The sequence below is a fragment of the Lissotriton vulgaris genome, chromosome 4_1, assembly GCF_964263255.1.
Source record: "Lissotriton vulgaris chromosome 4_1, aLisVul1.2, whole genome shotgun sequence".
In the NCBI taxonomy this organism is placed as follows: domain Eukaryota; kingdom Metazoa; phylum Chordata; class Amphibia; order Caudata; family Salamandridae; genus Lissotriton; species Lissotriton vulgaris.
Genome location: NC_141691.1, coordinates 2,064,449,162 through 2,064,461,451, shown reverse-complemented (window position 1 = coordinate 2,064,461,451; position 12,290 = coordinate 2,064,449,162).

Here is a 12,290-nt window from a genome sequence, read left to right as displayed (position 1 = left end):
ATTTTAGCATGCTGTTTCTTTTTAAAATAACGTTAAACTTTATTTCTTATCGTTTGTTCTGTGCAAACCACTTAATCCTGCCACGTTTCTTTAATTTTCCAAGCGCCAAGTGGCCGTTCTGACAGTGGTGTGCTACGTGCTGTTCAACTTAATGTGATGTCGTTTTTCTTGGGTAAGTAGTGCGTCACGTGCCCCATACATTGCAAAAGTAATGTTTTCGACAATAGTGTATTTTAGTCCGGTTTCCAGCTCTTGTATATGGAATAACTTGCCTTGGTAGGCGATGTTTCTGGTCAAATCACTTAATCCTGCCGCCTTGAATTTTTTAACTAGCCCACCACGTGCTGCTTCCGCCCCATGCAATGCACATGTAATCGATTGGCCAATATTGTATTTAACCACGCTCTCCAAGTTTTTTAATAACCTTAAACTTAATTTGTCCCCTGTTCTACCATATTATACAGATGTCTCAACCATGGGACGAACTCCTCGCCACAAGCGGTTTATTCCTGTCCATGCACTGTACCAAATACGACTCAGCCAATCGACACACCAGATCCGCTGACTACTCTCCATATGTTATCAGCCGAAAATTGCAATGGACCTAATGGAGTTATCAGGTTTGACTTCAACATTTCATGATAGAAAAGCATTCTAAGATAAGCATTTGTGTATTTCATGTGTTTCCAGACAGATAACTGTACTATTGTTATGTTATATTAGAATTAGTGGCCATTCTCATATTGACAAAACGAAAAAAAAAGCAAGTCCCCCTGATTTTATTGCCCAAATATGTCATTTAAAATTGAACAATATATGAGTTAAAATTTTTCTTGCTTCTCTAAATATTTTTATAAAATATAAATCTCCATTGTGACAGTCTTATAGACGTTTGTTTCTGAAACCCATATGTTTCTCATTTAAATATTTGTTATTCGTTTTCCGCCTGCACTTCAGATACAAACTGAAAATGTTGTTTTGAATTTTTTTACTTGGAGGCGTGTCTTTCAATTGTTCTTGATATTTATTTCTCAATTACTAGATCATGGAAGTCCAAAAAGGGTTCCATCAGATCAAAGCCAGGAGATTATGAATGAAGTGAGTGACTAATCTCTGCCTACCATTTGTATAATGCAATGCTATTTCCTATTTTGCTTGCCAAATATAACCTCTGATGATTGCTTTTCAAACCCAATCCTATTGAGAACAATTGTTTTTATGTACATTAAATTTAAGCTTGGACATATCTACAACATATACATTTTTAACTCTTTTTTTCGGTTTACAGAATGTTACATAAGTCAGTAGCAAATTGATGAAATTGAAGAAAGTGTATCCTCCTGTCCCAGCTCATTGCACCGTTGTCTCAAATATGGCATGGACTAGTTGTGTGGAGCCAGAGAGATTCACACATTTTTAACAGACAACTTTAAGGTAAATACTCACAATACGACTACTCGACGAAGGGGGTTTTTGGTGGCAGATAATTTCCAATTCACACTTGTACGGATGGGTCTGATACAGGGTGGATCTCTGTATAACTAATGGATGATTAGGTATTAGGATAGCATACAAAGCTCCCAACCTTCTTACTTTTTCTCTTAAAGGGTTTCAAATTGGGGACGAATATTAGGCTCTGCAATTGAGGTTGACGGTGTTGCTCCACTGATACTTGGGCCTCCTCATGAAGCAGGAGGAGCCTCTCTCAATCTCCTTAACTCTTCCATTGCAAAGTTGACTGGATTCTTTGTCTGCAAGTGCTTCCGCGTTCTTGCAGTTCCACACCAGTCTTCTTTATTGGGGTCTCCTCTTGAAAGCAGTCTTGCATATGTGACAAGGAACTTTTCTTGCATTCACCTTTTTTAAGACTTGTGAAAATTAATTTCAAAACATTCAATAAATACGGTGTCACTATGCATTGTGTCAAATGCTTTATTAAAAATATGCATAACATGATCCCTTTAAATGTTGATTAGGTGTTTACAGGAGAATTTGAAAGGAGAAAGTAGGAGATGATTAACAGAGGTAGGACGTTATATCTCAAAGTGCAATAATGCATAAAAAGGGTGGACCAAAGTCTGCATGTACAATGGCCAGTGGAAACGTTTTGAGAGCGTGTACATCCAAGGTGAAGTAAAGAGATTTGATTGTTAAGGCATTGCAAAGGAGTTGGCAACAACGAGGAGGAAGGTCCATGGGTGGTGGAGGCTACATTTGTAAATCTGCTCCATCTATAACTTTCTATCACAGTTTTAATGTTGTTTTCTCTGTCTTTCACATCGTTTCTCTTTCTGTTTTAAAGTTATGAACGCTGCTGTCTACTCCGACGTGTAGAACCAAAGCTGAGTTCAAGTTGTGAACTCTGTTGTTCACAGTGTTTACACAAAGTAAGCAGAGCGGCCTAGATGTACAATGCCTCCGGATAAATGCATTAGAAATAAAAGAGCTTATTTATAAACCCCTTGTGCCACTTTTACCTCACTTTTAACATCAGGAAAGTAACACAAAAATGGCACAAGAGTTTTGTAAATAACCACAAAAGTTATTGTCCTGCATAATGACTTGATCTCTCGCCTAATTCTGTCTCATCTCTGAATTAAAGACTTGTTCATCTGTTATATAAATATGACGCAGTAGGCATTTCTATACAAACACCGTTTGAATGCAAGCCTATAAGATAAATGAAATCTATCAGACACACTGCAAACATTTAAAAAACTATAAATATCGTCAAGTGTTACTTTGACTTGTAATGTTTGACCTCATTTAGTCATATCGATCTAATTTTAAACACTAATTTTGTTTTTTGTTTTGCAGATTAACTACAGTACTTTTTTTGGAGTCCATATTATATGTTGTTTATTATATTGTTTTGTTAGTTATGGTTCTAGTTATTTATTGTATTGTCATCTTTTAGTTATAGTTCCAGTTATTGCTTTAATAAAAGGTAATTAAAAAAGTACATACTTCTGTTTTTTGGTGAGGGTAGCAGTCATCAATAGAAATTATATTTATAATTTGAAGTATAATTCTGAGGCTAACTCATTAGCAACATAGTGTGGTGAACTTCTAACCTCTGTGCTCACGCAAGTGTTCCATAAACTGTTACTATGGTAACAGGCAGAAAGCCGTTTGGGGGTAGGGTTAAAAGTTACTGGCTGTACAAAAAACGTTATATTTACTCAGGATCTTCTACATGACAGAAAGGTAAGCAAAGTAAAACAAAACACTGTGTACCAGATTTACAACCCCCTTGCACCACTTTCGCGTCCAACCCCCCCCCTACAACATTACAAGTATGTGGGCCTCAACGACCCCCTCAAGTTCTGGGAACCACCACCCCCTGAAATTTGTGAATTATGGGAGGCAAACTGCATGACCTATGTTTATATTTATTCACATTCCACCTTGCGTGGTGCACCATTAGGCTGCAGGAGGCCTTCAGCCCCAGGAGCCGCAGCGTCAACCTACCCGAGACCCGGGATAAAAGCTGAAAGATCGGAATCAGAGCCTGAATATCCTGAACCAGCTGTTCGGAGGGAAAAACCCAAAACTGCACTGAGTCCAGAACCGCTCCGATGAAGAGGAGCTTCTAAGAGGGGCACAGGTGCGACTTCGGCACGTTGATGGACAACCCCACCTTCAACAACCAGTCGTCGAGATAGGGGAAGACTGGAACCCCTGATGTGCACAAATAAGTTAATAAACATGTGAATAAATCTGTTTCTAATTTTCTACTAGACTCTAGAATGGTTTCCATAAACCACAACAATCTGCGTTTCAATATGCAAGGCATCTATAGAAGCCCCTGTTCACGTTTTGCACACATATTTCACTGACTTCCTCAGCCTCGCTTCTACCGAGGCACAAAATGGCTGCCAACAATTCCTGGTTTCGAATGTTTACAACCGCTTAACAGCCAATTAAAATTGAGCGCGTGATCGGGACGGTCCGCTTATGCTACGATGACAATACTCGCACAATCTGTGGATCCACCGCGCCCATAGATATATATAAGACTTTAACCGCAATTTTCTCAAAAACTACTGAACAAATTGACACCAGATAGGTGAAAAGCACAAGTTGGAACTGAGGACTACCTCTCTGCCAAATTTGGTGTAATTCCGTTCAGCCGTTCGGGCTGTAGCCGTGTCTAAAGGTCATATGGGAAATTGCATAGGGAAAACACGTTTTGGGACCCCCCTTTTTTCTCGGGCCCCGCTTCACCAATCATCCCCAAACTGTCAGGGACGGACGGGAACTGAGCTGGCCAAAAGTTTGGAAAATGTCAAGAAGATTCATCAATCAATGCCAAAGTTATTGGCGATAGAATGTTGCAGTTTTCCTATGGATAATAGGTCCTATCTATAACTACCTACTGGAAAACGCCAATAGGTTATAAATATATATATATATATATTCACTGAAAAAGCCATAGGTTTTAAACCTGTTATAGTTAGGAAGTAGCATTCAAAAAACCTATGAAATTCACTGAAAAAACCATAGGTTTTAAACCTGTTATAGTTAGGAAGTAGCGTTCAAAAAACCTATGAAATTCACTGAAAAAACCAAAAGTTTTACACACGTTAAAGTTAGGAAGTAGCATTTACAAAACCTATGAAATTCACTGAAAAAACCATAGGTTTGGCACATGTTATAGTTAACTGGACATTTTACTCATATAAAACCAATGAAATTCCCCCGTTATAGTTACTTCAGCTAACTATAACTCGCGCGCCCGCAATGCACTGCTGATGACGTCACATAGTACTTCACTCATGCTTTCAACATTTTAGTTTCTATTTTTGAATGTGTGTATCAAAGGTTATATTACGCTGAGAGGAAGTCTACCACTCTTTCAGAAGGATGATATCATCAGTGATATCATCAGTGATGTCATTCCAGATATCATCAGTGATGTCATAAGTGATGTCACTGACCATGTCATGAGTGATGTAATATGTGACATCATCAGCACTGCATTGCGGGCGCACGAGTTATAGTTAGCTGAAGTAACTATAACGGGAACCAGAACCTTAATATATTCCGCAAACAACTGAAAACTCATCTCTTCACATCTGTTTGCTAACCTATTCCTCTGTCCCCTTCATTGGCACTGTAGGTTTACGATTTCCCCAGCGCTTGGACGCCCACGGGCAACAACTGCGCTCTACAAATCCCCAAGTTTACAAGTTTACAAGTTTACAAGAGAAACGCGCTGCTGCTGGGGGCAGATCAGGATGCAGACAGTCAGCTTCCTGTTTCTGTAGTCTCTGATGAGCGATTTCCCTATTAGATTTCTTGTTTAATGCAGGAGTCAGTGGTGTTGCTTTTTTGGTGCACTGCTGAATGTACGTTGGCCCAGTTTCTACGCTCTCCTCCGTATTACTGAGAGCCCCCACCGGCAGATTGCTCCTCACTTGTCTTTCAGGGCCTCGCCATACGGCGGCATCCTCACACCGCCCTAATTATTAGCAGCAGGGACTGTGGCCCACTTTGGTGTTTCACACCAGGCAGGCAAGCAGCATAGTGCCTCGCAAGGGATAAGGCCTTCCACGAATGCGCCAGTTTTTCTCGTGGCCCGGGATTTCGATACACCAAAGCAAGTCCTGCTTATGTGTTCCTCAGCCCCGGCTTGGCGGGGTCGCCAGGACACACAGCTGTATGTGAAACAGCGGGGCCTTCCCCCGCCTCGCACCTGGCCAAGAAGTGGAGAGCCCTCAGCCAGCGGCAGCTCAGAGATCGCGCAGCCCACGCAGATCATATGGCAGCTGGGCTCCGGTATCGGGTGAGCCAGGGGCAGACAGACGCTGCAGGACAAATGATGACCAGGCAGTGGCAGCCTCGACATGGGGCACTAGAGGAGCGCCGAGGTCATCCTCGCTCTGGCCCTAGGTGAGTGCGAGCACTGTAAATAGATGCACAAGGCTTCTCTGTCATCTAGACAGACAACATCCTGAAATGACACCCACCGTGCAAACATTCCTGCCTGCCGTCCACACACAACTTTTAAATATATAGACATGCACCCTTTAGACATATGTAGATTCACCCCTGTGTGCTTACTCACAACGTGGCTCAATGATTAGAGAGGCAGACCCTGATGCAGAGGTCTAGCCCGGGACCACGGTTCAATTCCCCGCCTCAGCGGGTCTTGGGCTAAAACAAATTCCATGGACCTGATAATTCTTGCCTCGGTACCTGTTCCAATCAAGGAGTCCCACTCTGCAACTCTGGGCAATAGCTTGCTTAATCTCCACAACGGCCCCCTCAACGCTAAGGATGCCTGGCCTCCACCTTGGGGGTGCCCAGGAGTGGACGCCTCACAGGGAAAGCCAGGATGGGTTCCACAGCGGTATTCATACAAGCGCCATGAGACCCTTCCGGGTGAGTAGTGCGCTATACAAGTATCAATTTACATTTACATTTACATGCATTAAAAGACATACACACATCACTCCTCAGGGTGTACACACCCAAAACGCTCTTGAGAACCTCCCAACACACACTGCAGAAAAGCAGCAGCAGACATCGCTTCTCAGCAGAGCTGCACCCCATTAAACTCAAAGGCCCTAATGGTGGAGGCTACTGCTTGAGTCATTGCTGGAAGATGAGGAGAGTTGATGAAAAGGAGATGGGTGATAAAACTCCCTGCACTGTGTACTTTACTCAGTACCTCTACCTGACTGTGGCCCAAATCATTAATAACCAAATCTTCTTCTACTTCAGGGATACCTAACCTGGAAATCCTTCCCTCACCAATACTTTGTGTTATACATTCCCTTCAGTGGAGTGACCCGCCACCAGCCCAAGTGTCTCCATTCTCCTTGAGTCTCACAGGTTGAGAGAAATATTTAATCACAGATTTACAGCAGTTTTTCACTTTCAAAATGGGGTAAAAGCCGGACCCACTGAGGCCTCTGCTTCTTTTTCACTAGGCACAACACAGGAGGAGGTCTGGTCCAGTTTATTGTTTACATTTGTATAATACAGAGTGTATTGCACTCGAAAGCACTTTGTGCATACTGAGACTGCTGAAGAATGCTGAAGGACACGAGCTGATGTAGAGGATGTGAGGCTGATGGCATACGATGGATCTCTGCATTGTTCAGATCTGTGGGTGCTGAAAGGCTACCACAATAACGATGGGCATTTGACTCTGCCCATAAGTAATGGCTTTTTGCAAGTGGGCATGCAGCTTGAATCAACGCTGGTGCACCTGCATTAAGAGTGCAGGTTACCTGCAACCTGCACTTTACATGAAGTCAATAATGCCCATCAAATGTTTTTAGCAAAGGGTGCATTTTCTTATGTAATGGAGTCCAACATTTACTTTCGGAGTGCTCAACCAGCTGTCTGTTATTGACAGAACTGCTGAACTCGGGGAGTATACAGAACAGGCGGTCCTTAACCTACACGAAGAGAGAACCCAAACCGGTTTTGTCCTTATGGAAAATGGTTTGAAATAACAAGCGGGTGTATAGAATTTTCAGGGCCTGCTTAGGCGAGCCAAGAGGCATAAGCGGCAAGGGTGAAAACATCCGTGGAACAAATAGTTACCAGGTAAGCCCTAAAAACAGGAGGTATTAGATTATTGAAAGCACAGAGCTAGAGTGGGGAGTGGCCAATAAGCAGACATGCTAGCGGGGGGCGAAAGGAGGGGGAGGAGCTTGGAGCAAGAACATAGAGTTGAAACAGGGATGGCTTCACTCCATCCTCCATCCCCTCCACCCTTCTACCACACGCTCTAGAGAGCTGGTTTTTTTTAATTTCTTTTTTTTACCCTTCTCCTCTGCAGCAACATTGGGCACCTAGTTAACTAGCGTGTTTTTGGGGAAACGCAGGATGAAATGGATTTCTGCATCATGCCAATAGCAGTACAAGGGCTATCCCCAGCCTCTATTTACCAATGGAAGATAAAATGCTGGTCTTGGATGGGATCTTATGTTTTCCCCAGCCAACTCTGTTTTAGGGCCAGTCCTCAAATAACAGGCCTTTGCTGATGTCCAATGGTCTTGTGAGTTGTGCTTCAGCTCATCCCTTTGTAGTGATATTTAATGTGTAGTTGTCCGTGGTACAAACTAGAGCAGGTTTCTCTGAGTAGCCCGTGAGCTATTGGTAGCTATCCAGCTACCTTTTAAGTAGCTCGCCTATGTGCATCCAACCATTCTAAATTAGAACCTTTTGGCTAGTTGATTTATTACATGTATGCCAAGATTGTGAATTTTCAAAGATTATAGGTGATGTTTGGAGAAAAACGGCAGAATTTCCAAAATATTTGTAACACTGATTTTTGAGTGAAATCATGTGGTAAGACTTATTAATATGACTTTCATGCCACAGCCATTGTAACTGTGGCTGTAGAAGCATTTCAATTTGACAGCCTTTTTTCGGTCGCAACGGGCAGCTCACGCAATGCTCCGCTAGGCATGCTGTATTCGCTCTGCCCATTCTTTGCCTAATATGTATTATAGGCTTGTGTCATTGTCCTTTTGTAAATGCTGGCTTCTGATGCGTAAATAGGCTTGTTAGTCCCTCCTTAGTACCGCCTTATCTTCATTTGTAACCTCCCATGAGGACTAGCCCTTTTACTTCTGTAACATGGTATGTCATATTTAATCTGTAAGCACTATTTTCTTTCATGAGTTTCTCCTTCTGCGGGTACGACATTCTTTCCTGTAACATTAAGCACGCCATGCACGCTTTCACTTTCTGAGCAGCCCAGGACAATAGCAGCTGCTTCTTTGAAGTCAAATTGGTCTCGCATTTACAAGAGTTTCTACTATTGGCGTTATAAATGATAATGCCTTTTACGTATGTGTTAAAAATCAAAACAGATAAATAAAAGCATTGCCATTTAAAATGCCAATAGCTTAAACTCTCTCAAATGCGATACCTATTGCATTGCAAATGCTTGTTTAAAAATTATTTAATCGGAACGATCTTTAAATACCAAATTTTTGTTCGATTTGGCAATGCTGTTTTTAAGCACGCTTTCCTGCTTTTTATATCGATAAACTTGACTTCATAACTTTTGTTTATGTGCAAATCACTTAATCCTGCTGCATTTCTTTAATTTGCCAATCGCCACGTTCCCGTTCCCGCAGCAGTGTGCTACGTGGTGTTCAAGTTAATGCGATGTAGTTTTTCTCAAAGTAAGTAGTGCGTGACGTGCCCCATGCATTGCAAAAGTAATGTTTTTGGCAAAAGTGTAGTTTAACACGGTTTCCAGCTCTTCTATGTCGATTAACTTGCCTTGGTAGCCGCTGTTTCTGGGCAAATCACTTAATCCTGCCGCCTTGAATTTTTTAAGTAGTGCGCCAAGTGCTACTTCCTCCCTTTGCACTGCACATGTAATCTATTAACCAATGTTGTATTTTACCATGCTGTTTCTTTTTAAAATAACGTTAAACTTTATTTCTTATCGTTTGTTCTGTGCAAATCACTTAATCCTGCCACGTTTCTTTAATTTTCCAAGCGCCACGTGGCCGTTCTGACAGTGGTGTGCTACGTGCTGTTCAACTTAATGTGATGTCGTTTTTCTTGTGTAAGTAGTGCGTCACGTGCCCCATACATTGCAAAAGTAATGTTTTCGACAATAGTGTATTTTAGTCCAGTTTCCAGCTCTTGTATATGGAATAACTTGCCTTGGTAGGCGATGTTTCTGGTCAAATCACTTAATCCTGCCGCCTTGAATTTTTTAACTAGCCCACCACGTGCTGCTTCCGCCCCATGCAATGCACATGTAATCGATTGGCCAATATTGTATTTAACCACGCTCTCCAAGTTTTTTAATAACCTTAAACTTAATTTGTCCCCTGTTCTACCATATTATACAGATGTCTCAACCATGGGACGAACTCCTCGCCACAAGCGGTTTATTCCTGTCCATGCACTGTACCAAATACGACTCAGCCAATCGACACACCAGATCCACTGACTACTCTCCATATGTTATCAGCCGAAAATTGCAATGGACCTAATGGAGTTATCAGGTTTGACTTCAACATTTCATGATAGAAAAGCATTCTAAGATAAGCATTTGTGTATTTCATGTGTTTCCAGACAGATAACTGTACTATTGTCATGTTATATTAGAATTAGTGGCCATTCTCATATTGACAAAACGAAAAAAAAGCAAGTCCCCCTGATTTTATTGCCCAAATATGTCATTTAAAATTGAACAATATATGAGTTATAATTTTTCTTGCTTCTCTAAATATTTTTATAAAATATAAATCTCCATTGTGACAGTCTTATAGACGTTTTGTTTCTGAAACCCATATGTTTCTCATTTAAATATTTGTTATACGTTTTCCGCCTGCACTTCAGATACAAACTGAAAATGTTGTTTTGAATTTTTTTACTTGGAGGCGTGTCTTTCAATTGTTCTTGATATTTATTTCTCAATTACTAGATCATGGAAGTCCAAAAAGGGTTCCATCAGATCAAAGCCAGGAGATTATGAATGAAGTGAGTGACTAATCTCTGCCTACCATTTGTATAATGCAATGCTATTTCCTATTTTGCTTGCCAAATATAACCTCTGATGATTGCTTTTCAAACCCAATCCTATTGAGAACAATTGTTTTTATGTACATTAAATTTAAGCTTGGACATATCTACAACATATACATTTTTAACTCTTTTTTCGGTTTGCAGAATGTTACATAAGTCAGTAGCAAATTGACGAAATTGAAGAAAGTGTATCCTCCTGTCCCAGCTCATTGCACCGTTGTCTCAAATATGGCATGGACTAGTTGTGTGGAGCCAGAGAGATTCACACATTTTTAACAGACAACTTTAAGGTAAATACTCACAATACGACTACTCGACGAAGGGGGTTTTTGGTGGCAGATAATTTCCAATTCACACTTGTACGGATGGGTCTGATACAGGGTGGATCTCTGTATAACTAATGGATGATTAGGTATTAGGATAGCATACAAAGCTCCCAACCTTCTTACTTTTTCTCATAAAGGGTTTCAAATTGGGGACGAATATTAGGCTCTGCAATTGAGGTTGACGGTGTTGCTCCACTGATACTTGGGCCTCCTCATGAAGCAGGAGGAGCCTCTCTCAATCTCCTTAACTCTTCCATTGCAAAGTTGACTGGATTCTTAGTCTGCAAGTGCTTCCGCGTTCTTGCAGTTCCACACCAGTCTTCTTTATTGGGGTCTCCTCTTGAAAGCAGTCTTGCATATGTGACAAGGAACTTTTCTTGCATTCACCTTTTTTAAGACTTGTGAAAATTAATTTCAAAACATTCAATAAATACGGTGTCACTATGCATTGTGTCAAATGCTTTATTAAAAATATGCATAACATGTTCCCTTTAATTGTTGATAAGGTGTTTACAGGAGAATTTGAAAGGAGAAAGTAGGAGATGATTAACAGAGGTAGGACGTTATATCTCAAAGTGCAATAATGCATAAAAAGGGTGGACCAAAGTCTGCATGTACAATGGCCAGTGGAAACGTTTTGAGAGCGAGTACATCCAAGGTGAAGTAAAGAGATTTGATTGTTAAGGCATTACAAAGGAGTTGGCAACAACGAGGAGGAAGGTCCATGGGTGGTGGAGGCTGCATTTGTAAATCTGCTCCATCTATAACTTTCTATCACAGTTTTAATGTTGTTTTCTCTGTCTTTCACATCGTTTCTCTTTCTGTTTTAAAGTTATGAACGCTGCTGTCCACTCCGACGTGTAGAACCAAAGCTGAGTTCAAGTTGTGAACTCTGTTGTTCACAGTGTTTACACAAAGTAAGCAGAGCGGCCTAGATGTACAATGCCTCCGGATAAATGCATTAGAAAGAGCTTATTTATAAACCCCTTGTGCCACTTTTGCCTCACTTTTAACATCAGGAAAGTAACACAAAAATGGCACAAGAGTTTTGTAAATAACCACAAAAATTATTGTCCTGCATAATGACTTGATCTCTCGCCTAATTCTGTCTCATCTCTGAATTAAAGACTTGTTCATCTGTTATATAAATATGACGCAGTAGGCATTTCTATACAAACACCGTTTGAATGCAAGCCTATAAGATAAATGAAATCTATCAGACACACTGCAAACATTTAAAAAACTATAAATATCGTCAAGTGTTACTTTGACTTGTAATGTTTGACCTCATTTAGTCATATCGATCTAATTTTAAACACTAATTTTGTTTTTTGTTTTGCAGATTAACTACAGTACTTTTTTTGGAGTCCATATTATATGTTGTTTATTATATTGTTTTGTTAGTTATGGTTCTAGTTATTTATTGTATTGTCATCTTTTAGTTAT